This window comes from Somniosus microcephalus, chromosome 16 (assembly GCF_052327205.1).
Source record: "Somniosus microcephalus isolate GS21.2 chromosome 16, FLI_Smic_1.0, whole genome shotgun sequence".
Classification (NCBI taxonomy): Eukaryota; Metazoa; Chordata; class Chondrichthyes; order Squaliformes; family Somniosidae; genus Somniosus; species Somniosus microcephalus.
In genome coordinates, this window is record NC_141002.1 from 1558164 (window position 1) to 1583891 (window position 25728).

The window sequence follows — 25728 nt, forward strand, 5'->3', positions numbered from 1 at the left end:
GCTGTTGTTGTCGTGGTTGTTGTCGTTACCAGCTGGGGCGACGTCTTTTATGGACACGGTGTCCTCCCTTCCGTCGGCGTGCCGGACATACGCGTATTGGGGGTTGGCGTGGAGTAGGTGCACTGACTCCACGAGAGGGTCCGTCTTATGGCCCCTCACATGCCTTCGTACAAATACCGGACCTGGGGTGGAGAGCCATGACGCCATGGATACGCCTGAGGTGGATTTCCGGGGAAAGACAAACATTCGTTCATGAGGCGTGGCATTAGTGGCAGTACACAATAGCGACCGTATCGAATGGAGCACATCTGGGAGGACTTCCTGCCAGCGGGAGATAGGGAGGCCCTTGGTCCTTAGAGCTAGAGTGACTGCTTTCCATACTGTCCCATTCTCTCGCTCCACCTGGCCGTTACCCTGGGGGTTGTAGCTGGTGGTATGGCTCGTGGCGATCCCCCTGGACAGCATGTACTGGCATAGCTCTTCACTCATGAAGGACGCCCCCCTATCCGTATGGATGTAGCTCGGCATACCGAACAGGCAGAACAGGCTGTTGAGGCATTTAATGACCGTGGCGCTGGTCATGTCTGGGCAGGGGAAGGCGAATGGGAAACGGGAGTATTCGTCCACCATGTTCAGGAAGTAAACATTGCGGTCGACTGACGGGAGGGGGCCCTTGAAATCTAAGCTGAGCCGCTCAAAGGGCCATGTAGCTTTGATTAAGTGGGCTCTATCTGGGCGGTAGAACCGAGGCTTGCACTCAGCGCAAGTGCGGCAGTTCCTGGTCAGAGACTGAACTTCCTCAATCGAGTAGGGTAAGTTGCGGGACTTTATGAAGTGGAACAGCCGTGTGACCCCTGGGTGGCAGAGGTCGTTGTGGAGGGTCTGTAGCCGATCCCCGGTGGCGCTGGCACACATCCCTCGTGAGAGGGCGTCGGGGGATTCGTTAAGGGCCCCTGGCCGGTAAATGATGTCATACTCGAAGGTGGAGAGCTCGATCCGCCACCTGAGAATCTTATCATTTTTAATCTTCCCCTTCTGTTTATTATTAAACATAAACGCTACCGACCGCTGGTCGGTAAGTAGGGTGAAGCGTTTGCCGGCTAGGTAGTGGCGCCAGTGGCGCACTGCCTCCACAATGGCTTGGGCCTCCTTTTCCACGGAGGAGTGTCTGATCTCGGGCCCTTGGAGGGTCCTCGAGAAGAAAGCTACGGGCCGCCCCGCCTGGTTGAGTGTGGCCGCCAAGGCAAAGTCAGACGCATCACTTTCCACTTGAAAGGGAGTGTTCTCGTCCACTGCCTGTAGCGTGGCCCGTTCAATATCCCGCTTAATGCTTTTGAAGGCGGCGTGGGCCTCAGCAGAGAGCAGAAAAGAGGATGCTTTCAAGAGGGGGCGGGCTTTGTCGGAGTAGTTGGGGACCCATTGGGCATAATAAGAAAATAACCCCAGGCACCTTTTCAGGGCTTTGGGAGTGTTGGGCAGGGGCAGCTCCCGTAGGGGGCGCAATCGGTCAGGGTCTGGTCCGATTTCCCCATTCTCCACCACGCTGCCTAGTATGCAGAGGCGCGTGGTGTTGAAAACGCACTTGTCCTCGTTGTAAGTGAGGTTGAGTTTTTGTGCAGTTTTCAGGAACCTCTCGAGGTTCGAGTCGTGATCCTGCTGGTTGTGACCGCAGATGGTGACGTTGTCGAGGTAGGGGAAGGTTGCCTGCAAGTGGTGGTCATCGACCATGCGGTCCATCTCCCTCTGGAAGGCCGAGACCCCATTCGTCACTCCAAAGGGGACTCTGAGGAATTGGTAGAGGCGTCCGTTCGCCTCGAAGGCAGTGTACGGGCGGTCCTCTGGTCTGATAGGGAGCCGGTGGTACACTGACTTGAGGTCGATGGTGGAGAACACCCGGTATTGGGCAATTTGGTTCACCATTTCTGATATGCGGGGTAGCGGGTAGGTGTCTAGTAGGGTGTACATGTTGATCGTTTGGCGATAGTCGATCACCATCCGTTTCTTCTCGCTACCCCTCACCACCACCACTTGGGCGCGCAACGGGCTGTTGCTGCGTTCAATAATGCGCTCCCTCAGCACCCTGTCCACCTCGGTCGCGATAAACCGCCTGTCCTCCCAGCTGTACCTCCTGCTTTTGGTCGCTATTGGCCGGCAGTTGGGAGTAAGGTTCGCGAATAGCGAAGGCGGCTTTACCTTCAGGGTAGCCAGACCGCACACTGTGAGGGGCGGCTGGGACCCCCCGTAATTGAGCGTGATGCTTTGGTGGTGGCACTGGAAATCCAGGCCCAAGATCACGCTCGCACATAGACTCTTCATGATTAGTAATTTAAAATTATCGTATACAGTTCCGTTAACGGACAATTGTACCGCGCAGTAACCCATAATGGTCGATGTCTGGGTTTTATCAGCCATAGAGATGGAGCCCCGAGCAGGGACCACCATTAGAGAGAGTTGTTGTGCTAGTTCAGGGTGGATAAAACTCTCCGTGCTTCCACTGTCAATAAACATTTAACCCCGCACCCGTTTACCTCGATGTCCACCATTGATTTGGATAGCGGGTGCGGTCTGGTCTGGTCCACTGTGACCGATGCCACTGTAGGGCCCTGATCGAGACAAGATGGCATCCACGCTGTCTGCTCACAAGATGGCGGACCCCACGAGGTCGGGCAAGATGGCGTCCAAGATGGCCGCTCCCACGGCGCACACGCGGCGGGTGGCGGGTTTTCCAGCGGGGTTCCCTCTGCACACCTTCCCGAAGTGCCCCTTCTTACCACACTTAAAGCAGATGGTGCCTTTCGCCGGGCACAGGTTTCTGGTGTGCTTCGGCCGCCCGCAGAAGTAGCAGTTGGGGCCCCAAGGCGTCGTGGCTGTCGTAGGGCTTCTGGGGGGAGAGCGGGGCCCCGATGGTGTCGGGCTGCCGGGCGGGGAAGATGCCTTCCAAGATGGCGGCGCCCTTGGTGCACACGTGGCGGCGTGGGTGGCGCGGGCTGAAGAGTAGGCGTCCGAGTTTCTCTGGGCCACATCCAGGGATCGCGCTGTGTCCACAACCTGTTTCAGGTCCAATCCCGTTTTTTCCGGTAGTCTCTGCCGGATGTAAGTGGAGCTGAGGCCTGTGATAAAGGCATCACGAACAAGCTCGTCAGTGTACACTGCGGCTTTTACATCTTGGCACTTGCAGTCTTTGCCAAGCATTTTCAGGGTGACTAGGAACTCATCCAGCGATTCCAATTCCGCAGGATTCTGAGTTTCATACTTTCAGCGTCCGTAGCATCTCTGATGGCTGCGGAATTGTCCAGGAAGAATTCCATACACTTAAACCAGTGTCCAAATCGTGCCGATGCGTCCGAAGCATGCGGGTCCAAATCCAAACGTTCGGGTTTCAAGAGTTGATCCATTGCGTTGAAAATTGAGTTAATAAAATTGATGTGCCTCAATGAATCCGAGACTCAACGTTAACGGAGCAAAGCAAGGCTTTTATTAACTCAGAAAGTAATACACAGTGGAGAAGTGTCTCTCATCCAGAGGTCTGCTGTACTGCCTGTGAGACACGCTGGGGCCTGCTTAAGTAGGGGCCAGGTATGGGCGGAGCCCTACACACAATACAATACAGGTAAGGAAATGAAACTGAAACTAAACTCCCCTGCTTGTCACAGTCACAGGCACAATCAAACACAGAGAATACAGAGTGCCTGATGAATGGCATATTTCATCAAAAGAGGGTGAGAGGGAGAGAGGGAGAGAGAGAGAGCGAGAGAGGGAGAGAGAAAGAGAGGGTGAGACAGAAAGAGAGGGAGAGAAAGAGGGAGAGTGAGAGAAGGAGAGAGAGAGGGGGAGAGAGAGAGTGAGAGAGAGGGGGAGAGAGGGAGGGAGAGAGAGAGAGAGGAGTGAGAGAGGGAGAGAGCGAGGGAGAGAGGGAAAGAGGGAGAGAGAAAGAGAGGGTGAGAGAGGGTGAGAGACGGAGGGAGAGAGGGTGAGAGAGAGAGAGAGAGAGAGGGAGAGTGAGGGAGAGAGGGAGAGAGTGAGAGAGAGAGAGAGTGTGAGGGAGAGAGGGAGAGAGTGAGAGACAGCGAGAGAGAGAGAGAGAGGGTGAGAGAGGGAGAGAGACAGAGGGAGAGAGAGAGTGAGAGAGAGAGGGAGAGAGAAAGAGAGGGTGAGAGAGTGGGGGAGAGAGAGAGAGGGAGAGTGAGGGAGAGAGTGAGAGAGAGAGAGTGAGAGAGAGAGAGAGAGTGAGAGACAGCGTGAGAGAGAGAGAGAGGGTGAGAGACGGAGGGAGAGAGGGTGAGAGAGAGAGGGAGAGAGAGAGGGAGAGTGAGGGAGAGAGTGAGAGACAGCGAGTGAGAGTGAGTGAGAGACAGCGAGAGAGAGTGAGAGAGAGAGAGAGAGAGAGTGAGTGAGAGAGAGAGAGAGTGAGTGAGAGAGAGAGGGGGAGAGGGAGAGAGAGAGAGTGTGAGAGAGAGAGAGAGAGGGTGAGTGAGAGAGTGAGTGAGAGAGAGAGAGTGAGAGACAGGACAAAAACCCAATTGAGATCCTACATGCAGAATTCTGTAAAAGTATCCTCCGGACTCAGAGGAAAACCGCAAACAATGCATGCAGGGCAGAACTAGGCCAATATCCACTACTAATTAATATCCAAAAAAGAGCCAGCAAATTTTGGAAACACCTAAAAATGAGCAACCCCCACTGCTATCATTACGAAGCCCTGAAATGCCAAGAGAGGATCATAAAGAAGAGTCCCCTCAGTCAACTAGTCCTGGGACTCAGTGTAGAAACTACTAACACTACTAATAATAACCAGCTCCAGGACAGTGACATCGTAGCATAGAGAATTCGACCCAACACAATTGTCACTGAACAAAAGGAAAAATATCTGCCCTATTAGACAGAAACAACAAAAACCCAAAACAAACTCGATTGCTACTTGGCCCTAAACAGACAATACACCATGGCTGAATACCTGACCACGGTAAAAGATAGCAAATTGAGAAAAACCTTGACTAGGTACAGACTTAGTGAGCATAGCCTGGCCATCGAAAAAGGCAGACACAGGCAGAACTGTCTACCAAGAGAGGACAGGATATGCTCTCACTGCAGTCAGGGAGTGGTGGAGACAGAGAGGCACTTCCTCACAGCTTGTGGAAACTATCAGGGCATAAGGGGGAATTTCTACCCAAAATTCATAAAAATATGCCCTGAATTCAAAAATTTGAATGACGACCAAAAACTCCCATATCTATTAGGGGAACAGAGAAATTGCGTAACTTTAGTGGCAAACTATGTCATAAGCAGAGGGACAACCATTAAACCTAAGAAAAGATTACATGCATATTATATGAGTGCATATTTATACACACAGGGATATATCTGTATGGATAGATCTGCGTTTATGTGTTCAACCATAAATGTTTTTTCGGTGCTTTGGCAACATAAGATGTACCTTGTCATGCCAATAAAGCAATTTGAATTTGAATTTGAGAGAGAGAGGGAGAGAGAGGGGGAGAGAGGGAGAGAGTGAGGGGGAGAGAGAGAGAGAGAGAGTGAGAGAGAGAGGGGGACAGAGAGAGAGGGAGAGAGAGAGAGAGGGGGACAGAGAGCGAGGGAGAGAGAGAGGGGGACTGAGAGAGGGAGAGGGAGAGAGAGAGGGGGACTGAGAGAGAGAGAGAGGGAGAGAGAGAGCGAGGGAGAGAGAGAGAGGGGGAGAGAGAGAGGGAGGGTGAGAGAGAGGGTGAGAGAGAGAGGGAGGGTGAGAGGGTGAGGGAGGGAGAGAGGGTGAGAGAGAGGGGGAGGGAGAGAGGGGGAGGGAGAGAGGGAGAGGGAGGGAGAGAGGGTGAGAGAGGAGAGTGAGAGAGAGGGGAGAGAAAGAGAGAGAGGGAGCGAGAGGGAGCGAGAGAGAGAGAGAACGAGAGAGAGAAGGTGAGAGAGAGAGGGAGGGTGAGAGAGAGGGTGAGAGAGAGAGGGAGGGAGAGAGGGTGAGAGAGAGGGGGAGGGAGAGAGGGTGAGAGAGAGAGAGAGAGAGAAAGAGAGAGAGAGAAGGTGAGAGAGAGAGGGAGGGTGAGAGAGAGGGTGAGAGAGAGAGGGAGGGAGAGAGGGTGAGAGAGGAGAGAGAGAGAGAGGGTGAGAGAGAGAGAGAAAGAGAGAGAGAGAGAGGTGAGAGAGTGAGAGGGAGAGGGAGAGAGAGACAGCTTGCCATGAACAGAGGGACAACCAGTAAACTAAGACAAGAGTATATATAAACAAGGCGAAAATATATTTATAAACTCAGGGATATACCTGTTTATACACTGTATGAATGGAACCGCGTTTATGTGTTCAACCATAAATGTATTTTGATGCTTTGGCAACATAAGATGTACCTTATCATGCCAATAAAGCGATTTGTATTGTATTGTATTGTATTGAGTGAGAGAGGGAGTGAGAGTGAGAGAGAGAGAAAGAGAGAGAGAGGGAGAGAGAGAATGAGAGGGAGAGAGAGTGACAGGGAGAGCGACATGCTGAAGATGAGCTCCTGAAACTTTTGTGTTTTTTGTCATTAAAAAATGAGGAAAAAAGTTTAATTTCAACATAAACCTTAGGCAAAAAGCAACAAGAGGATACAGAGGTCAAACTAAGGAAAAACAACAAAAATCAAGGAATATACACTTTTAATGGGATTTGACATCCACAGAACAGCAAAGAGCAGGAGGACTAACACTTCACGGAAACTTGCCTTCTGCCAAAATCTGAATTGAGTGAGTACAACAATATTGAGGAGGACACCCCCATATTCTAAGGACAACAAGAATTTTTTACATTTACACTAAAAACAGCCTGTATTTCTTCTTCAGTCGTAATATTGCTAAAGCTAGCTTCTGCTCAGCGCGAGGCTAGGCTAATGCTAAAGTTGACAGTCGAGAGACATTTTCACCTCCAATTTCAAATGTAACCATTCAAATTAGCTTGTAAATGAACCAATCAGAAGAGCTGGAGCCCCTCCCCTGCAGCAGTATGCAAATTAGCTTCAGAAATGAGCGAATCAGAAGAGCTGCAGCAGCTCCCGTGCTGCACAGCAGAACTGACAGACTGTCTGCCCCTCAGAGCAGCAACCAGTACTCCCCCTCCCCCTGCACTGAGCGCACCCGCTTTCAGTTCCCCCCTGACATCAAAGACAGTGCAAGAAAACAGTTCAAGCAAAAGCTGATGAGAGAGAGGCCAGAGACTCTTTTTGCTGACTTGCACAAAAATGGGAATATGAGTAATCTTATTTTTTACTCAGATCAGTCCACTGCTTGGCACAAAGCAACCACCACACACTATCCCTGTGTTCAGCATGAGGAAACCACTAATGGGTTCAAACGGAAAATAAGGGAATCAGAGGACCTTGATAGTGCAATGACAACTGTCAACATGTACAACAATGGGACAATAATGGTGTAAGGCAACCTCAAAGACTTTGAAATGGCCTTCCAGACACTGAGCGGATTAGTAGAGAAGGGAGAGACCAGCCCCAGTGTAACTACCAGTGAGAAAGCCACACACACTCCCCCCACCACTTGCAGCTCACCAGGAGTAAAGCAGCCTAGCCAGGAGGAGAGTGAGCCCCCCCAGTTCTGACCAGGCACACACTCTGTTGCCCCACAGCCCCCTGGTACAATAAAGGAGCAGTTCACCCAGCTGGAGATAGAGCAGGTTCAGCTCAGAGAGACGGTCCTTACTCAGAATCCAGAGCAACACACAACAAAACAGTTACAAAACCTGGTTGGTAAACTGAAAAGCGATCAAGTAAGCAGCATTTCAGCACTAAAGCAAGAACTAAAGTGTAGTAACCTGGGAGGTTATGAGTAACCTGATCCACCAGGTGGTGCTGTGGCAATTACTCTCCTGAGTTAAGTCTGGTCTGTACTGGTTGTACTCTTTGTTTATGCTGCCTCATGGCAGAAGCTTTTATGTGCAAGGGTTGATTAAACCATGTTACGGAGTTAACCTGTGTCTGTCTCCATCTATGGCCACCTCAAGATACCACATATGGCGACGAGAATAAAGGATGGAAGAGTTTTGGAGTATTCGGAAGAGGTGCTCGGGTTGGTTAGCAAACTAGTCGGAAAAGCACGAGGCTAGGCCGTGGGAGTCGAAACAGAGTTTGATTTTTTGGCTGAAGTGACCGGACTCCAAGGATGGCAGGAACGGTAGGCTCCGTGGTACCTTTTGACAGCAAGTCGCAGTCTTGGGAGGAGTATTGTGAAATACTGAGCCATTTCTTTATGGCAAACGAGGTGGACAGTGCTGAAAAGAAAAGGGCCATTTTACTGAGTTGTGTGGGAGCGCAAACCTATACACGGATGAGGAATCTGCTGAGCCCAGAGCGGCCAGAAGAAAAATCTTTTGACGAGTTGGTGAGTCTACTAAAGAATCATTTCAATCCGAAACCTAGTGAAATAGTACAGAGATGGAAATTCAATTCGAGGATTAGGAGGCCGGAAGAAAGCGTTACCGAGTATGTGGAGGAGCTTCGGAAGCTCGCACAGGACTGTAATTTTGGAAATGCGCTCACAGTCATGTTAAGGGACAGACTAGTATGCGGAGTTAACGACGACAGTATACAGCAAAGGTTGCTGTCAGAAGAAGGATTAACATTTGAAATGGCACTTAAAAAAGCACAAGCCATGGAGACGGCTAACAAGGACATTAAGGACTTAAACAGTATGAGCAAGGAGAAATGGAGTAAACCAGGGGGAGGAGCTGTTTTCAAGATGGAAGCTGGCGCGAAAAGTCCACCAGTCGGGGTTGGGGATTGCTACCGATGTGGCGGGACGAGCCATTATGCAAAGGACTGCAGGTTTGCAAAGGCAAAGTGCCACAATTGTGGAAAAATAGGGCACTTAAAGAAAGTCTGTAAAAAGGCAGTGAGTGAGAGAAGCAGTGCTAAAGGGGCAAAGCACGCAAAAGGGGGGAGGGAGAAGTACACAAAGCGGGCAAATTACATACAAGAGGAGGAAGAGTCTAGTGAGGAGGTTTTCACTGTATACAGTATAGACACTTCAAGGCCCAACGTACCCCCTCTCACTCAGTATTTGATAGTGAACGGAGGTCAAGTAAAGTTTGAGATTGACACCGGATGTAGTGTAACCATAATGTCGCAGACTGAGTATGCCAAGCTATGGGGGGAAGCAAAAGTACCAGAGCTAGGTACATGCCCCATTAGTCTCAAAACCTACACAGGACAGAAGGTGGACATTTTGGGGGTGGCCGAAGTACAAGTGGAACACAAAGGAGTCACCAAAGAGCTTACGGTGGTAGTGGTAGCAGGGTCAGGGCCAAAATTGTTAGGGCGAGGGTGGATCAGTGAGTTGAGTGTGTACTGGTAGGCAATGAATAAAATGGAGGACAGTACAGAGGCACTGCAAGAAGTGCTGATGAAGCATGAGTTAGTGTTCAAGGGCGAACTGGGCACCTTAAGGGGAGCCACAGCCAAGATTCATGTAGCCAGTGATGCCACGCCTCGTTTCTTTAAACCAAGGTCGGTACCTTTTGCAATGAAAACCAAGGTTGAGGCGGAACTAGATCGCCTGCTAAGGGACAAAGTAATAGAACCAGTGAAATTTTCAGACTGGGCGGCACCAATAGTCCCAGTATTGAAGCCCGACGGTAACGTAAGGGTGTGTGGTGACTATAAGTTAACAGTGAACAGAGTATCATCACTGGAACATTACTCCATTCCGAGAATGGAGGACATGTTAACATCGCTCGCTGGGGGAGAAAGATTCAGCAAACTGGACATGAGTCATGCGTATCAGCAGATATTGCTAGATGAAGAATCAAAAAAGTTTGTCACAGTGAACACGCACAAGGGGCTGTTCACGTATGCCAGGTTACCATTTGGTGTCAGTTCTAGCCCAGCAATATTCCAACGGACTATGGAGGGCATTCTGCAGGGCATTCCAAAGGTGGCCGTGTACTTAGATGATATTCTGCTAACAGGAAGTGATGATCAGGATCACTTAAAAACACTGGACAAAGTGCTACAGCAGCTGGAAGAGGCGGGGCTACGCCTGAAACGGAGTAAGTGTAGTTTCATGGAGAAGGAAGTTACATTCCTGGGACATCGGGTGGATGCCACAGGCCTCCATCCATTACCAGGGAAAGTGCGGGCAGTGCAGGATGCACCTGCACCCACCTCAGTGACTGAACTGAAAGCCTATCTAGGGCTCCTGAATTATTATAATCGGTTTCTTCCAAACTTATCGATGCTGCTGGCACCCCTGCACAAACTGCTGAGAAAGGAGGAGCCATGTCGTTGGGGGCCAGAGCAAGCGAAAGCGTTTCAGCAGTCAAAGGAGCTACTTCAGTCCAGCAGGGTGTTGGTGCATTACGACGAGAAGAAGGAGCTGATAATGTCCTGCGACGCATCACCCTATGGAGTGGGGGCAGTGTTGGCCCACCGCATGCCAGATGGAGCAGAAAGGCCCATCGGGTTTGTTTCACGCACGTTCACAGCTGCGGAAAAGAACTATTCACAGCTTGATAAAGAGGGGTTGGCCATTATATTTGGAGTAAAGAAATTCCATAAGTACATATATGGGAGGAAGTTTGTAATCAGTACTGACCACAAGCCTCTTATTAGCTTACTGAATGAGATGAAAGCAGTGCCTCAAATGGCATCACAGAGAATAATGAGATGGGCAGTAATACTAAGAGCCTATGAATATGTGATCACGTACAGAGCCGGCAAGGAAAACGGGAACGCGGATGCTCTCAGCCGCCTGCCCCTCTCAAAATCTCCTCGCAGTACTTCCCCTGAGGAGCACGTCCTGATGCTGGATCAGGAGATCAGTCCCCTGATGACTTCAGCGCAAATCCAGGGCTGGACAGCCAAGGACCCCGTTCTGTCAAGGGTCCGTGAGTATGTGTTGAAAGGCTGGCCAGATCACCGTGAGGGACCGGAGTTCACGCCGTACAGACAGAGACAGCACGAGCTCAGTGTCCAAAATGGATGTGTGCTATGGGGAGCACGCATCATAGTCCCAGAGTGGGGACGCTCTACTTTGATGGAACAGTTGCATCAATCGCACCCAGGAATGACTAGAATGAAAGGACTGGCTAGGAGCTACCTGTGGTGGTCTAACTTGGATGCTGAAATTGAGTCAAAGGTAAAGTCATGCACTATATGTCAGGAACAGAGGAAAGCACCTGCCGGGGCACCACTCCATCCCTGGGAGTGGCCCAGCAAACCCTGGAGGAGAATTCACATAGACTATGTGGTCCCAACCTTTTAGGGGCAAAATGTTTTTGGTGCTGGTAGACGCTCACTCAAAGTGGATCGACATTTATCCAGTGAGCTCTGCAACGACTGATGCCACACTGAATTGTCTCAGGAACAGCTTCAGCACGCATGGTGTTCCAGAAATGATTGTATCCGACAATGCACAGTGTTTTGTTAGTGAAGGGAGCAAAGAATTCATGGTAAGGAATGGAATCACACATGTCACCTCGGCTCCATATCACCCAGCCTCAAATGGGTTAGCCGAGCGAGCCGTGCAGACTTTTAAGGAGCTCATGAGGAAGAGCTCAGGTGACACCCTGGAGACCAAGCTCAATAGAGCCTTGTTTAGTTATCGTATAACACCCCAAGCTACCACGGGGCTTTCTCCGGCTGAGTTGATGATGGGGAGAAAGTTGCGGTGCACGTTAGACCTGATACACCCAGATCTCAAAAGCAAGGTTGAGACAAAACAAACAAACCAAAAAGCGTACCATGACAAACATACTAAAGCTCGCCATTTCGCCATAGGGGACTCTGTGTACACCCGGAACTTCGGTTATGGACCTAAATGGATACCAGGACTAATCCAGGACATTACAGGACCTGTGTCGTACTCCGTGTTACTAGGGGATGGTCGAGGGGTTTGTCGGCATGTGGATCAACTTTTCAGCCGGCAGCAGGGGGAACTGCCTCAGATGGAACAAAGGGCAGTAGAGGAGGCTGTTCCAGGACCCAGCACGGCTTATAAGGTGCCAGTGGACACTGGTACTGCCAGGCCACAGTGGGACAGAGTAAAACCAACATCAGAGACTACTCCAATCTCAAGTGCGAATGAATCTGAGAATCCACCACAAGTGGAATTAAGACGTTCACAAAGGATTCGCAAGCAACCAGAAAGACTTATACAAACCTGTTAAATTAGTCAGGGGTTAACCATGGTTAGCGCATACTGGTTAATTAAAACGTAGTACCTAGTAAGGGTTATTGTTTAAGAATTGCATACGGCAATCTTAAGGGGGGAGGAGTGTAGTAACCTGGGAGGTTATGAGTAACCTGATCCACCAGGTGGTGCTGTGGCAATTGCTCTCCTGAGTTAAGTCTGATCTGTACTGTTGTACTCTTTGTTTATGCTGCCTTATGGCAGAAGCTTTTATGTGCAAGGGTTGATTAAACCATGTTACGGAGTTAACCTGTGTCTGTCTCCATCTATGGCCCACTCAAGATACCACATAAAGCAAGAGAGGGAGAGCTACAGGAGAGAGCTGACTTTACTTGGAGAGCAGGTGAGAGAGCTGCAGAGGGACAGGGAGAGCTACAGGGGAGAGATAGCTACATTGGCCCAGCAGCTAGAGGCCAGAGACAAGGCAGTGTAGAGCCTTACTGAGCAGCTGCACTCTTTCACTGAGCAACAGCAGCAGACCCACACTACAGGGAGTGCCACACAGACCAACCAGCACGCTGAAGCCCAGTCTGCCCCCCCCCACTTTGGAATCACAGCCGAGCCCCTCAGCCTCCGTCTCACAAGAGGAGCGCCCACACCGGACACGACCCCCCAAGTCCAACACACAACCTGTGAGTCCAGGCGAGAGTCACCAGCCAGCAAACACCAACAAGGCTGACATTGTAATACTAATAGACTCAAATGGGAAATTCCTCCAGGAGAAAAAGCTCTTCCCTAAACATAAAGTAGCCAAGCTCTGGTGCCCAACATCAGACAAAGCCCTGGAAATGTTGTCCACAAGCCACTTAGGCTCCCCCCAACACATCATAATACACACCGGCACTAATGACCTAAGGGCCCAGCAGGAGAGGGTGGCAACGTCCCTCCGAACAGTGATTGAGAAGGCAAGCACCACCTTCCCAAACACAAAGATCAATGTTTCCACATTGTTGCCGAGAGAAGACTTTCACCACAAAACAATCCACAGCATATCACAAGACTGTGCATTAAAACAAAACGTGTACCTGGCCCAACATCCCACCCTCGATGTGGAATGCCTTTACGACCATGTCCATCTTTCCAAGGAGCTAGTGCCTGTCTTTGCTAAGGCCCTGAAGGACGTCGCTCTTAACCGTGACCACACCCAGACTCCAAGAGGAAAAGGACCCCCCCCCCGGCCATCAGAGACCAGCGAGGTACAGCCCAGGACCACTACAGAGACCACCACCACCCCGGACCCTGCTATCAAGACCCAGACATCCCCATCACCCAGCCCAACCAGGACCAGAGAGGATCGCCACGTACACGCCATCAGAGCACAGCACCACTGTCCGACCTGCACCACTCCTGCCCCCCAGGAGAGCAGGACCACCCCAGCAGCAGGAACTCCAGCCCGGCAGATTGAGGTATGTTCAGGCTGTAAGCAATACTACAGGCAGAGACAATCCATTGAGAGACATACAGCAGATGCTCAGCATCATCTGCTCCCGCCTTATGGAACAGGAAGTATAGTGACTAGCCCATTTCACACCTGACACAATAAAAGGTGTGATTGTTAGAAAGAGTTGCAGTTATCTATTCTCAGTATTTGTAGACACTTGAAATGTTCTTTTTTCCTCATTTAACATGACAACCACACACAGTCATTCACACACACACCTATTACAGTAAAAGACCAATCAGAACATGAAATCCTTGTGCATCTCAACCTGGAATATCCAAGGCCTACGCTCTTCTGTGTTTGGTTTGAAGAGCAGGACCTCAGAGTTGTTAGATGAAATCAAAGATCTAGACATTATCATTTTGCAAGAGACATGGTGTAGAGGAGAAGGGCCCACTGGTTGTCCCCCTGGGTACACAGAGCTGGTGGTCCCCTCCAATAAACTGCCAGGAGTAACCCAGGGCAGAGACTCTGGAGGCATACTGATTTGGTTTAAAGCAGAGCTTAGGAATTACATTGAATTTATAAAAAAGTGCGAAAATCATTTATGGCTCAAGATTAAGAAAGACATCGTTTCTAGCATGCAAAATGTTTTCATTTGCGCAATCTATATCCCCCCTACAGAATCACCGTTCTTCAAAGAGGACACCTTCTCCAACATTGAGAGGGAGATTAACCATTTCCAGGCCCAGGGGAATGTGGTGATCTGTGGTGATCTCAACTCAAAAACTGGTGAAGAACCAGACTTTATCAGTACTCAGGGGAATAATTACATATTTGGGAATAACCATTTTGATCTTCCTTTTCATTCACACAGGAATAATTACGACAAACAGACAAATGCAAACGGAAAGCAGCTCCTGCAGCTCTGTCGAAGCCTGGGTCTGTACATTGTCAATGGTAGGTTCAGAGGGGACTCTCTAGGAAGATCGACCTATTCTTCACCTCTTGGCATCAGCACCGTAGACTATATGATTACAGACCTGGACCCATCCTCTTTCAGAGCATTCACAGTCAAACCACCAACAACACTGTCAGATCACAGCCAAATTACTGCGTATCTTAAAAGGACAGAAACAACCAACACAGAAACACAGCCCAGTAAGCTGTACAACATTAAAAAATCCTACAGATGGGCCCAAAACAGCACTGAAAAATACCAGAAAGCAATTAGCAGTCAATCAACTCAATCTCTCTTAGACACCTTTCTGGAAAACACATACACTCACAATAAAGAAGGCGTAAACCTGGCAGTGAATAATCTAAATAATATTTTTGATAATTTGGCATCAATGTCGAACTTGAAATATTCCAAAAGTAAATCCAAAACACAAAACCACGAAAAATGGTTTGATTCAGACTGTTATAACATGAGGAAAAAACTCAGAAAAATATCAAACCAAAAACACAGACAACCAGAAAATGAGGAATTACGCCTTGCTTATTGTCAGGTACTAACACAATACAAAAACACACTCAGAACCAAGAAAGAACAGTATATTAAGAATAAACTCAGCACCATTGAAGAATCTATTCATTCTAATTGTTTCTGGGACAACTGGAATACATTACACAAAAAGCAACACAATGAATTGCCCATTCAAAATGGAGAAATATGGGAAAACCATTTTGAAAAATTATACCAGAAAATCAAATATGTAAAAAATTGGAAAAGCTCGAACTGACCATAAAAGATTACCAAAACCCTTTAGACTCCTCAATAACTGAAAAAGAGCTATTTGAAAAACTCAAGGACCTGCGACCAAGAAAAGCCTGTGGTGCAGATGGCATCCTAAATGAGATGCTTAAACACACTGATGATAAACTGAAATTGGCCATCCTAAAACTCTTCAACTTGGTTCTGAGTGTCGGTTACTTCCCTGATGTCTGGAACAAAGGACTCATAACGCCCATATATAAAAGTGGAGACAAAGTTGACCCAAATAACTACCGAGGCATCTGTGTGAACAGTAATCTGGGGAAGGTATTCTGTAGTATCATAAACAAAAGACATATAAACTTCCTTATGGAGCACAATGTCTTGAGTAAAAGCCAAATTGGATTCTTACCAAATTATAGAACATCGGATCATATTTTCACCCTAACGGGCCAGTGACAGGAAATGCAATGCGGGCCAGGATTGAAATGTCAGCGCGCCGGGTAAGTGCACATCGGGGGCTTGCCGCGCGGCAAGCCCCCGAACCTAATTTCTGGGCCATTATGTAATTAAATCAATGTATACAAACAATAAATGTGCAGTTAAAATTGGAGACAAACAAACAAAATATTTCTCACAGGGGCGTGGCATGGCACAGGGCTCGTCTATCTCACCGACTCTTTTTAATATTTATATAAATGAATTGGCAAAACTACTTGAACAATCTACAGCACCTGGCCTCGCCCTATATGACTCCAAGGTTAAATTCCTCCTCTAAGCAGATGACCTGGTTCTGCTCTCACCAACAGAGGAGGGTCTGCAGCAGAACCTGGATCTGCTAGAGTCGTTCTGTCAGACCTGGGCCCTGACAATAAACCCCCAAAAAACTAAAGTTCTTGTGTTCCAGCAAAGATCCAGACATCAGGGACCCAAAATAAACTTCATATTAGGAGCAACTAAAATTGAACAAACTACAAATTACACATACTTAGGCTTAAAAATCAGTTCTACGGGAAATTTTCATTTGGTTGTGAATGAACTGAAAGAGAAAACAAAAAGGGCTTTCTATGCCATTAAAAATTCAATCCAAATAGAAATTCCAATTGGCATTTGGCTCAAAATGTTTAAATCAGTAATTGAACCAATTGCACTTTATGGCAGTGAGGTGTGGGGCCCACTAACACAACACGAATTTGCAAAATGGGACAAACATCCAATTGAGACCCTGCATGCAGAATTCTGTAAAAGTATGCTCCGGACTCAGAGGAAAACCACAAACAATGCATGCAGTGCAGAATTAGGCCAATATCCACTACTAATTAATATCCAAAAAAGAGCCATCAAATTTTGGAAACATCTAAAAATGAGCAACCCCCACTGCTATCATTACAAAGCCCTGAAATGCCAAGAGGTGAACATAAAGAAGAGTCCCCTCAGTCAACTGGTCCTGGGACTCAGTGAAGTACTGTAACTACTAACACTACTAATAATAATCAGCCCCAGGACAGTGACATCCTAGCACAGAGAATTCGACCCAACACAATTATTACTAAACAAAAAGAAAAGTATTTGACCTATTGGACAGAAACGACAAAAACCCAAAACAAACTCGATTGCTATTTGGCCCTAAACAGACTGTACACCATGGCTGATTACCTGACCATAGTGAAAGATAGCAAACTGAGAAAAACAATGTACAGACTTAGTGAGCATAGCCTGGCCATCGAAACAGGCAGACCTGGCAGCCCAGAGAGGACAGGCTGTGCTCTCACTGCAGTCAGGGAGTGGTGGAGACAGAGAAGCACTTCCTCACAACTTGTGGAAACTATCAGGACATAAGGGGGAATTTCTACCCAAAATTCATAAAAATATGCTCTGAAATCAAAACTTTGAATGACCACCAAAAACTCTCATATCTATTAGGGGAACAGAGAAAATGTGTAACATTAGCAGCAAATTATGTTACACCTTGCCATAAACAGAGGGACAACCAGTGACCATTGAATCTAAGAAAAGATTATATGTATATTATATGTGTGTATATTTATGTATACATGGGTATATTTGTCTATACACTGTATGTCTAGATCTGCGTTTATCTGTTCAATTATATATGTTCTTTTTCTGTGCTTTGTCATCATGCCAATAAAGCAATTTGAATTTGAGTGAGAGAGGGTGCGAGTATGAGAGAGAGAGAGAAAGGGAGAGAGAGCGAGAGAGAAAGAGAGAGAGTGAGAGAGAGGGTGCGAGAGAGGGAGAGAGAGAGCGTGAGAGGGAGAGAGAGAGCGTGAGAGGGAGAGAGGGCGAGGGAGAGAGAGAGAGAGAGAGAGTGAGAGAGAGAGAGAGTGAGAGAGAGAGAGAGAGAGAGAGAGTGATGGAGAGAGAGGGAGGGAGGGAGAGAGGGAGAGAGAGAGAGGGGGAGGGGGAGAGAGAGGGGGGAGGGGGAGAGAGAGAGGGGGGAGGGGGAGAGAGAGAGTGAGAGAGTGAGAGAGAGAGGGAGGGAGAGTGTGAGAGAGAGGGTGAGAGAGAGAGGGTGAGGGAGTGAGAGAGAGTGAGGGAGAGATAGAGGGTGAGAGAGAGAGGGGAGAGAGAGAGGGAGAGTGAGAGGGAGAGTGAGAGGGAGCGGGGGAGGGAGAGAGAGAGAGAGAGAGAGTGAGAGAGAGGGATTGAGAGCGAGAGAGAGTGAGAGAGAGAGAGAGAGAGAGAGAGAGGGAGTGAGAGAGAGAGAGAGAGAGTGACAGAGAGAGTGACAGAGAGAGAGAGGGTAGAGAGAGGGTAGACAGAGTGAGAGAGTGAGTGAGAGAGAGAGAGAGGGTAGAGAGAGGGTAGAGAGAGGGTAGACAGAGTGAGAGAGTGAGCAGACAGAGTGAATACACACACGCTGAAGATGGGCTGCTGAATTTTTAGTGTTTTTAGTGTTTAAAGTGGGGAAAAAAGTTTCATTTCAAGTTTTAAAAGGTTTAAAAGTTAAATTTAATTTTAGTTAAGTTAGTTTAGTTTAAGTTTAAGTTTAGGTTAGTTTAGATTAAGTAAGAAGAAGACCGCCAAAAAGACCACCAAAGACAAGAGCCGACAGAGAAAAAAAAATATCCGAGGAAAACAGCGGAAAGAAACAAAGACAAAAAGAAACAAAGCAAAGGGACAGAAGAAGGAAAGGAATAAACCCGGGGAAAAACCGGGAGAACGAGGCACCAAGGAGGAGCCCGAGCGGCGGCTGGAACACAGAGTCGGAGCGGCGGCCGGGACACTAAGCCTGAACGGCAGCCGGAACACAGAGTCGGAGCGGCGGCCACAACACTAAGCCTGAACGGCGGCCGGAACACAGAGCCGGAGCGGCGGCCGGGACACAGAGCTGGAGCGGCGGCCGGGACACTAAGCCTGAACGGCAGCCGGAACACAGAGTCGGAGCGGCGGCCGGGACACTAAGCCTGAACGGCAGCCGGAACACAGAGCCGGAGCGGCGGCCGGGACACAGAGCTGGAGCGGCAGCCGGGACACAGAGCCAAGCGGCGGCCGGAACACAGAGCCGGAGCGGCGGCCGCAACACTAAGCCTGAACGGCGGCCGGAACACAGAGCCGGAGCGGCGGCCGGGACACTAAGCCAGAAGCCCGGGAACGGCCCGAGGAGCCAGGCCGAGACAGAGGCCTGGAGACCTCTGAGGGAGAGGGGAGCAGCCCGAAGGCACCGTGAGGCAGCAGCTCCCAGACGCATACAGTGAGTACGGGTCCTGGGGAGGGAGCCTGAAGCCAGGGAAAGGCCCGAGGAGCCGGGCCAAGACAGAGGCTCAGAGACCCCTGAGGGGGAGTGGAGCAGCCGGGAGACACCGGGAAACAGCAAATCCCAGACACAGACCAGGACAGTGAGTACGGGGCCTGGAGAGCGAGCGAGTCCGGGGCCTGGGAAAGTTTGCGAGCAGGGAGAGGGAAACACCAAACCCGGGGCCCCAGAAAAGCTTATTCTAAAGTCAACAATACTTTCTACCTCTACACTACTAAAAATGAGCGAATCGGAGGAGCCACAGCAGCTCCCGAGGCACACTGAGAGCAACCTCTTCCAGATTCCCCCCAACACCAATAAAAATGCTAAAAAATCGATCAAGCAACAGCAGCTGAGAGAAAAACCAGAAACTCTTTTTGCTGACTGGTACAGCACTGGGAAAAAATGTAATCTCATTTTTTACTCAGATCAATCAGCGGCTTGGATCACAGCAATAAAATCACACTATACCAGGGTTAAGCAGGAAAGAACCGCTAATGGGTCCAAACTGAAAATTAAGAAACCAGGGGACCCGGACAGTGCAACCACGACTGTCAACGTGTACGATAACGGAACAATATTGGTGCAAGGCAACCTCGACGACTTTGAAACGGCCTTCGAGACACTGAAAGAAATAACAGCGAGGGGAAGGAACAGCCCCAGAGTGGCTAACAGGGGAAAAGCGACTCGCACTCCCCCCACCATTGACAACTCACCAGGAGTAAATCAGCCTGATCAGGAGGTGAACAAGCCACACAGTTCTAACCAGACACTCACCCCGGGGCCCCACAGCCACATGATACAGCTGACTAACCCCAGCGTAACTACCAGGGAGGAAGCCACACATACTCCCCCTACCACCTCCAGCTCACAAAGAGAAGAGCAGCCTAGCCAAGAAGTGAGTGAGCCCTCCAGCGCCGACCGGACACATACCCCGGGATCACACAGCCTGATACAACTAAAGGATAAATTTAACCAGGTGGAGACAGAGCTGGTTAAACTTAGAGAGGAGGTCCTTAAACTGAAACATGAACAAAAGCAAGAGAGAGAGAGATACAGGAGAGTGCTGAATTCACTTGGGAATCAGGTGAAAGAGCTGCAGAAAGACAAAGAGAGCCATAGAGGAGAGATAGCACCATTAGACCAGCAGCCAGAGGCTAGAGATAAGACAATACAGAGCCGGACTGAACAGCTGCACTCTCACACTGAACAACAGCAGCAAACACACAATACAGCGGGTGCCACACAGACCGACCAGCATACTGAAGCTCAGTCTTCCCCCACCACTGTGGAACCACAAGCGAGCCGCTCACAAGAGGAGTGCACACACCAGACACGACCACCCCAGTCCAACACACACCCTATGAGTCCAGGCGAAAGCCACCAGACAGTAAACACCAACAAGGCTGACATCGTAATACTCATGGACTCAAATGGGAAATTTCTATGGGAGAAAAAGCTCTTCCCTAGACATATAGTAAAAAAGATCCGGTGCCCAACAACAGACAGAGCCCTGGAATGGCTGACCAAAACCCAATTAGGCTTCCCCAAACACATAATAATACACACTGGCACAAATGACCTAAAGGCCCAGCAGAAAGGGGTAGCAACATCGCTCAGAGCAGTGATTGAGAAGGCAAGCAATACATTCCCAAACACTAGAATCACTGTTTCCACAATATTGCCGAGAACAGACTTTAACAACAACACAATTCATGAGATAAATGCCAGCATAGCAAGAGACTGTGAATTAAAACACAACGTGCACCTGGCCCAACACCCCACCCTCGATGTGGAATGTCTTCACGACCGCGTCCACATCCACAGGAAGCGAATATCGATCTTTGCTAAAGCCCTGAAGGACGTCGCTTTTAACCGGGTCCATACCCAGACTCCAGGAGGACCCCCCCCCCGACCACCAGCGATCAGCGAGGTACATACCAGGACTACTACAGAGACCACCACCACACCAACCAGGACCAGAGTGGACCCCCATGCACAACAACATCAGACCTGCACCACTCCTGTCCTACAGGGGAGCAGGACTGCCCCCAGCCAGACAGAGGGAGAGATGCACAGGGCGTACGCAATACCTCAGGCAGAGACAATCCATTAAGAGACACTAAGCAGACGTGCAGCAGCATCTACATCCGCCTTATGGATCAGAAAATGAAAAAAAAAAATTTTTAATAAAAATCAAGGACTAATTACTAGAAAGAATTGTAACCAAGTAGTATTAGCATTTATAGACAATTGAGATGATCTTTTTTCCCCCATTTAGACACGACAAATACGTATCATTCTTTAACCTATCATAGTAAAAGATCAAACTTAATATGAAATCCTTATATATTTCGACCTGGAATATCCAAGGTCTACGCTCTTCGGTGCTCGACGTGAAGAGTATGACCCCAGAGTTCATGGATGAAACTAAAGATCTGGATATTATCATTTTACAGGAAACTTGGTATAGAGAAGGACGACACACTGGCCGTCCCCAAGGGTACACAGAGCTGGTGGTCCCCTCCAATAAATTGCCAGGAGTAACCCAAGGCAGAGACTCCGGAGGCATACTGATTTGGTTTAAAACAGAGCTTAAGAATTGCATCAAATTTATAAAAAAGGGCGAAAACCACATGTGGCTCAAAATTGAGAGGGGGATTATCTCTAACCCCCAAGATGTTTTCATTTGCGCACTCTATATCCCCCCGATGGAATCCCCGTACTTTAAAGAGGACACCTTCTCCAACATTGAGAGGGAGATTATCCAATTCCAGGCCCAGGGGAACGTGTTGATCTGTGGTGACCTCAATTCAAGAACTGGTGAAGAACCAGACTTCACCAATAATCAGGGAAACAATTACATATTCGGGAATAACCACTTCGATATCCCTTCCCATCCATACAGGCATAACTGCGACAAGCAGACAAATACCAACAGAAAACAGCTACTGCAGCTCTGTCGAAGCCTGGGTCTGTACATTGTCAATGGTAGGTTCATGGGAGACATCCGAGGAAGATCGACCTATTGCTCACCTCTTGGCTGTAGCACCGTAGACTATATGATTACGGATTTGGACCCATCCTCTTTCAGAGCATTCACAGTCAAACCACAAACAACACTGTCAGACCACAGTCAAATTACTATGACTGTCAAATTACTATGACAGAAACAACCAACACAGAAACACAACCCAGTAAGCTGTACAACACCAAAAAATCGTACAGATGGGCCAAAAACAGCACGGAAAAATACCATAAAGCAATTAGCCATGAATCAACTCAAGCTCTCTTGGACACCTTTCTGGATAACATATACACTCACAATAAAGAAGGCGTAAACCGGGCAGTGAATAACCTAAACAATATTTTTGATAATTTGGCAACAAGGTCAAACTTGAAAGCTCGCAAGAACAAACCCAAAACAAAAAACTATGAAAAATGGTTTGACCCAGATTGCCATAACATGAGGAAAAAACTTAGAAAAATATCAAACCAAAAACACAGACAGCCATAAAACGAGGAATTACGCCTTGCTTATTGTCAGACACTAACACAATACAGAAACACACTCAGAACCAAAAAAGAGCAGTATATTAAGAATACACTCAGCTCCATTGAGGAATCCATTGATTCCAACTGTTTCTGGGACAAATGGAATACATTACACAAAAAACAAATTGGCCATTCAAAATGGAGACACATGGGAAAACCACTTTGAAAAATTATACCAGAAAAACACACTAAGGCCAGAGCAACACCAAATATGCAAAAAATTGGAAAAGCTCGAAATGGCCATAAAGGATAACCAAAACCCGCAAGACTCCATAATAACAGAAAAAGAACTATTTGAAAAACTCAAGGACCTGCGACCAGGAAAAGCTTGCGGTGCAGACGGCATACTAAGCGAGATGATTAAACACACAGACGATAAAATGAAACTGGCTATCCTAAAACTCTTCAACGTGGTTCTGAGTGTCGGTTACTTCCCTGATATCTGGAACAAAGGACTCATAACGCCCATATACAAAAGTGGGGACAAAGTCGACCCAAATAACTATTGAGGCATCTGTGTAAACAGTAACCTGGGGAAGGTATTCTGTAGTATCATAAACAAAAGACTTATAAACTTCCTTGAGGAGCACAATGTCTTGAGTAAAAGCCAAATTGGATTCCTGCCAAACTATAGAACATCAGATCATATCTTCACCCTACAGACCCTAATTGACAAACACGTTCATCAAAACAAAAGCAAAATCTACGCATGCTTTATAGATTTCCAGAAGGCCTTCGACTCCATCTGGCATGACGGTTTATTCCTGAAACTTATCGAAAGCGGGGTAGGGGGAAAAACATATGATGTAATTAAATCAATGTATACAAACAACAAATGTGCAGTTAAAATTGGAGACAAACAAACAAAATACTTCCCACAGGGGCAGGGGGTGACGCAGGGCTCGCCCATCTCACCGACACTCTTTAATATTTACATAAATGAATTGGCAAAACTACTTGAACAATCTACAGCACCCGGCCTCACCCTATATGAATCCAAGGTTAAATTCCTCCTCTATGCAGATGACCTGGTTCTGCTGTCACCAACTGAGGAGGGTCTACAGCAGAACCTGGATCTGCTGGAGTCGTTCTGCCAGACCTGGGCCCTGACAATAAATCCCCAAAAAACCAAAATCCTTGTGTTCCAGCAAAGATCCAGACATCAGGGACCCAAAATAAATTTCACACTAGGAACAACCAAAATTGAACAAACCACTAACTACACATACTTGGGCCTAAAAATCAGTTCTACGGGAAATTTTCATCTGGCTATGAATGAACTGAAAGAGAAAGCAAGAAGGGCTTTCTATGCCATTAAAAAATCAATCCAAATAGAAATCCCAATTAGCATTTGGCTCAAAATTTTTAAATCAGTAATTGAACCAATTGCACTCTATGGCACTGAGGCGTGGGGACCGCTAACACAACAAGAATTTGCAAAATGGGACAAACACCCAATTGAGATCCTACATGCAGAATTCTGTAAAAGCATCCTCCAGACTCAAAGGAAAACCGTAAACAATGCATGCAGGGCAGAACTAGGCCAATATCCATTAATAATCACTATCCAAAAAAGAGCCACCAAATTTTGGAAACACCTAGAAATGAGCAACCCCCAATGTTATCATTACAAAGCCCTGAAATGCAAGAGAGGTCAACTCAGTCAACTAGTCCTGGGACTCAGTGAAGTAACTACTAACACTACTAACAATAACCAGCCCCAGGACAGTGACAGCGTAACACAAAGAATTCGACCCAACACAATCGTCGCTAAGCAAAAGGAAAAATATCTGTCATATTGGGCAGAAACAACAAAAACCCAAAGCAAACTCAATTGCTACTTGGCCCTAAACAGACAATACAACATGGCTGATTACCTGACCATGGTAAAGGATAGCAAACTGAGAAAAACTTTGACAATGTACAGACTTAGTGAACATAACCTGGCGATCGAAAAAGGTAGACACAGACAGACGGGCTACCAAGAGAGGACAGGATATGCTCTCACTGCAGTCAGGGAGTGGTGGAGACAGCGATGCACTTCCTCACAGCTTGTAGAAAATATCAGGGCATAAGGGAGAATTTCTACCCAAAATTCACAAAAATATGCCCGGAATTCAGAAATTGAATGACGACCAAAACTCCCATACCTACTAGGGGAAGAGAGAAATTGCGTAACACTAGCGGCACACTATGTTACAGCTTGCCATAAAACAGAGGGACAACCACTAAATATAAGAAGAGTATAATAAATTATATGAAAGTAATTTATACACTCAGGGATAGATCTGTTTATACACTGTATGGATAGATCTGTATTTTTGTGAACAAACATGAATGTTTTCCGATGCTTTGGCAACATAAGATGTAACTTGTCATGCCAATAAAGCGATTTGAATTGAATTGAATTGAGAGAGAGAGAGAAAAAGAGAGGGAGATAGAGAGAGGGAGTGAGAGTGAGAGACAGGAGGAGAGAGAGGGAGAGAGAGTGAGGGGTAGTGGGAGAGAGGGAGAGTGAGAGAGTGAGAGAGAGGGGGGAGTGAGAGAGAGATAGAGGGAGGAAGAGAGAGAGAGAGAGAGAGACAGAGGACGGATAAACAATCCCGGGCCCCGCCCATCTCCCCCCGGGCCCCGCCCCCAGCCCTCGGCCTAGGAAATGGAGGCAGTTTTCGCGGCCCCGGGCCGTCCTCTGGATTGCAGGCCTCGGTCTCCTCTGCTCGGAGGCCCTGGGTAAGTGAGGGGGAGGCGGAGGGCGTAGGGGGGGGTGAGGAGGAGAGGGGGGGGTGAGGAGGAGGAGAGTGAGGAGGAGACGGGGAGGAGAGGCGGAGAGGGGGGAGAGGAGAGGCGGAGGGGGGGAGGAGAGGCGGAGGGGGAGGAGAGGCGGAGGAGAGGGGGGGAGGAGAGGCGGAGGGGGAGGAGAGGCGGAGGAGAGGGGGGGAGGAGAGGCGGGAGGGGGAGGGGGAGGAGAGGCGGAGGGGGAGGGGGGAGGAGAGGCGGAGGGGGAGGAGAGGCGGAGGAGAGGGGGGGAGGAGAGGCGGAGGGGGAGGGGGGAGGAGAGGCGGGGGATGGGGAGGAGAGGCGGAGGGCGAGGGGGGAGGAGAGCGGGAGGAGAGGCCGGGCGAGGGGAGGCGGAGGGGGGGGGGGA

The 25728-nt window shown here is 48.4% G+C and overlaps 1 pseudogene; it reads left to right on the top strand.

Moving 5' to 3' along the window:
* The window catches only part of LOC147105938 (uncharacterized), a 68620-nt pseudogene that overhangs the window by 24361 nt on the left and 18531 nt on the right, over positions 1-25728 (top strand).